This window comes from Suncus etruscus, chromosome 7 (assembly GCF_024139225.1).
Source record: "Suncus etruscus isolate mSunEtr1 chromosome 7, mSunEtr1.pri.cur, whole genome shotgun sequence".
NCBI lineage: Eukaryota > Metazoa > Chordata > Mammalia > Eulipotyphla > Soricidae > Suncus > Suncus etruscus.
In genome coordinates, this window is record NC_064854.1 from 62,215,706 (window position 1) to 62,220,104 (window position 4,399).

General features: G+C 51.5%; 1 non-coding gene across 1 annotated transcript; it reads left to right on the forward strand.

The window, feature by feature from the left end:
• The first annotated feature begins 278 nt into the window (after window positions 1-278).
• On the forward strand, window positions 279-352 carry TRNAR-UCU (transfer RNA arginine (anticodon UCU)). Its single transcript has one exon. It is a non-coding gene; the product is annotated as a tRNA-Arg (tRNA).
• The last annotated feature ends 4,047 nt before the right edge of the window (window positions 353-4,399 follow it).

Sequence of the window (4,399 nt, forward strand, 5' to 3'; positions counted from 1 at the left end):
CCCCGGCGTGCGGTGCCCAGGAGGGAGGGCAGCGAGGGAGGCGAGCTCTGCCCTCCTGCACGGAAGGGCTGGGGGCTGGAACCGCCGTCTCTGAGCCGGGGCCTCGGGGCCCTCCGGGCCCGCCAGCTTCCCGGCTTCCCGGGCGCAGGCTGGCGCTTCCACTCCAGGTTTTGCAGCCGCCCGCCTGGCGCTCCGTGGAGGCCGGGTGGAAAGCTGGTGGGTGATGCAGAAGGTGAGTGCTTTTTCAGTTCTGGTGCTGATGCTCTGCGCGCGCTAAGGTCTCTGTGGCGCAATGGACGAGCGCGCTGGACTTCTAATCCAGAGGTTCCGGGTTCGAGTCCCGGCAGAGATGGCCTCTAGAAGTGCCTCTTTTGTTTTGGGTACAGCAATGCTGGGCTCCAGATCACATTTATCACTCCCTGGAGGCTCTGGGGAAGAGAGGGAGCCCCTTGCCTTCCTGGAAACTGGCCCTCATCTCTTTTCTCCTGACTTGCCTCCTGCCATTGGCTCTCCCAGCAGTCCCCTTCTGCGACCCTCACCACCTTCTCCAGCCTCACAGCAAGGGGGAGTTACTTGTCATCAGTCTTCTCTGGACACCCTCCCACATACACACTGATCAGGCTAGGGGTGGTCATGGGATCCCTCTTGCCCAGTCCAGCTCCTGTGGGAGGTAGCCCCAGAACTGACGCAGAGTGAACTCAAGAACTAGATCTGTTCTGCACTGACTGTCCTGTGTCCTAGGTTGTGTGTGCGCGCATTGCTGTGTGCACATATGTGTTTCTGTGTGAGTGCGTGTGTGAGTTTATTGCATGTGCGAGAGCATGTGCACCCGCATGTCTGTTAATGTGCATGTGTGAGAGTGCATATGCTCGTGTATAATGCTCATGTAAATATTCGTGTATTTAGGTGTGTGCATATGCACGTGTGAGTGTGCACTCTCATTATATGGGATGGTCCAGCCCATTTCCAGGGCAGCATCTGTCGATTTCTGTGACTGGCTGCTTTTCTTCGCCTCACACCTTCTGCTTGTCCCCACCTCAAGGTCTCCTCAGCCCCTGTGCTAACCCACAGGTGACACCCCAAAACAGTCAGAGAGCACAACTGCGTGCCACTGGAAGGAGATTGCAGGCCCAGGCACTGGGCCGAGTGGAAACCTTCCAAGCTGAAATGGAGCTTGCAGGGAGAAGCAAGTGTTAGCTCAACCTCCTCAGAGCGACTCTCCTGACCTGACCTAGTCTGGCCTGGCCTGGCCCTAGGGCACCCCCAGCCTTCTGGCCACTTCTCTCTGCTTAAAAGAGGGTTGGAGGTGTCATGTCCAAGCAACGCCTGATGTTCATCTCCTGTGTTGGGTGTAGAACTTGGGTGCCCACAGAGGTGGTGGCGGGAGGGCATATCTCTAGCATCTGTGGGCACTTCAGTTGGAGGGCATTTTATGGGGCCTGCAACTCTCCAGGGAGAGACCAGGCCTGGGGCTGGGTCAGACATGAGAAAGTAAAATCCTTGGAGAATTCAGCGAAATCTTTGCTCAGAGTTGACTGCATGGAGGAGGTCTGGGAGGGAGGGACCCACCTGTGCTGCGGACTGTTTTATCCTGATGAGATAAAAAGTTCCTAAGCAATAACCTAAGTGAGTTCATTTTCCCACTGGAAGTCAAACGGGAGCACGAAGAGGCTAATATGAAATATGAATTATGAAATATGAAATGAATGAGACCACACAGAATGCATGGGGACTTGCGTCTAGAAAGACAAAGACAAATTTATTTTTTGAGCTGGGTAGCTTTTAAGGTTGAGGTTTGGAATGCAGGGTGTAATTTTTGACATCAAAGAGAGTGGGAGATAGTTAGGGAAACAGAATGAAAGACCATGGAAAAAATCTGCATATTAAAGAACTGATACTGAAGTTGAAAAGAAGTTTTGTTTTGGGTTAGCTTTGTTTTGGGTAAGCAGGAGAGACAGGTAATTTTCAGGGAAGTGGGAAGAGAGAGAAATGTTTTAGAGTTTTTGGGAAAAACTGAAAACTGTTTTATTATGAGCTAAGTTTTGGGAAAAAACATGATCTTGGCACCAAAGTAGCAAAGATCACAGGAGCTGGTTAGTGGGAGACTTTTGGCGGGATTTGTACTGTCCTTCTTTGTTAGAAAGAATTATTAAAGCCTGATTTTTAATATTGGTTAAAAATAAAGAGAGAGATAGTTACAGCCACATATTAGAATTATGGCCAAACAATCCACGCAAAGGGTCAACTGATTTTGACTGCTCTAAGTGGGCCTTTTTGGCAAATAATTCTTTTTCAGGAGTGCAACACTTTTTTGATGTGTGCCCTTCCTGAGTGGGGCGCAACACACCTGGGTCTGCTCTTGGGAGTCCCTGAAGTCCCTGCAGAACTAGGCAGTGATGGGGCTGAGGGAGGGCATTGGCATGGTCTGCTCAGCTGCCCTTATGCATCAAACCTCTCAGGCAGGAGCTGGCACAGTGGCGCTAGAGGTAAGGTGTCTGCCTTGCCAGCGCTAGCCTACGACGGACCGCGGTTCGATCCCCCGGCGTCCCATATGATCCCCCAAGCCAGGAGCGACTTCTGAGCGCATAGCCCCCGAGTAACCCCTGAGTGTCACCGGGTGTGGCCCAATTCCCCCCCCCAAAAGAAAAAAACCTCTCAGGCAGAAGCAAGTTCTGCCAATTTGAGCCAAGACAGACTCTTTTTCAAGCAAGGCTGGAAAAGGGATCTACCTTCAGAAGGGCAGATTAGGAGGGTCAGTCAGGGCTGGCCCTGGCTCAGAGTCTGCAGGGACTAGGGTAGTCAAGACCCCAGAGCTTTGCCAGCACACTTAGTCCCTGACCTGGACTCTCCCCTCCCTCTTTCAGCGGTACTATGTATGGCTGTTCATGTTTATTGATACACCAGCGAGACAAAATGGGGGCTAGGGGGGCTAGGGCTAGAAAATGCCCAGAGAAATGAGAAGTTGTGGGTCTTTCAGCTGATGGTCCGCACTTGTCTGCAGACTCTTGTCTCTGTGGCTCAGTGTCGCAATCAGCGTCATAGCAGTACGGTCAGCATCATGGCCAGATTTGTGATCAGTGTCATAGCCAGAGTCATGGTCAGCATTGGGGTTGACATCATGGTCAGCTTTGATGGCAGTGCTGAGGTGTGTATTGTGCCCAGGATCATGGTCTGTGTCACAGGTAGCATCCTGGCCAGTATCACGCTCACTGTTGTGGTCATCATCATGGTCAGTATCACTGAGTGCCAAGGCCAGTATTACAGTCAGTGCCATGTCAACATTGTGGCCAGTGTCATGATCAGCATCACCTAGTGCCATGCATCATGATCAGTGCTGTGGCTAGCATCATAGTTAGTACCATTGTCAGCGGTGCAGGGCTTTAGCAGAGCATGTGGATTCCTGTGTTGGGGACTTGGTGGGCGAATGCGTTGTCCTGGCCTAGAGCACCTTGGAAGGAAATGACACAGAAAACATTTATTCCTCCTAGCACTGGCCTGATGAGCACAGACTCTGACTGGCACCCTTTTTGTGATCCCAAAGTGGGGCTTTCCCTCTCATATCATGAATGCATGAAGCAACAGGAGCAGCTTAGAGCAGGGACAAGAGAGGGTCCTATGGGGGAGAAAGATGGGGTTGGCACAGGGCCTGAGAGGTGCTGGGGATGAGCTGGTCTTTTCTGTTCTCACCCTGAGTGTTCTTTCCAGTGTTTGAGACCCTCCATAGAACAGTGAGTGTGTGAAGGGAAATCCCCCCTTCTACTGTGGGCCAGGGTGGGTTCCACCAGAGGTGGCACCTTATGTTCTGGTTTCAGGAATCCCAGGTTCATGAGCACTGAGCAGTGAGCATTCTGAGAGGGATATTTCTCTCCCTTTCCAAGGAGGAGATTGCATTTCTGGGGCTTGAACTCCTTGGTGTGACTGAAACATGGGACTAGTTACTGCAAACCTGCCACCAACCTTGGGCTGTGAGAAATACCCACTTGCTGAAATAATAAGTATTGCTCCATGTCCTCCAAAGGCCCCTTGGAGGTACTTCTCTTCACTGAGATAAAACATCCTTCTCTTTGGGCATGCAGGAGGGGACCCTGGGCTGCCAGCCACCCCAAGTAGTATTAGAAAACTCCTGTGCACTGTGCCCCTGAACACCACCATATATGACCTACCTCCACAAAAGCAAAAGAAAACCTTCTGTTAGGAAAAGAGGAATGGAATGAAAGGCCAGCTCTCCATTCTGCCTGATTCTGTTCATAGTTTGTGTGTGTGTGTGTGTGTGTGTGTGTGTGTGTGTGTGTGTGTGTGTGTGGGAGGACAGTGCTCAAGAAGCTTGGAGGACATGGATACTTGGCCTGGACCTCATGGTTTTGGGTTTGAGCCTGGTATTACTGGGTTTCAGGGATGT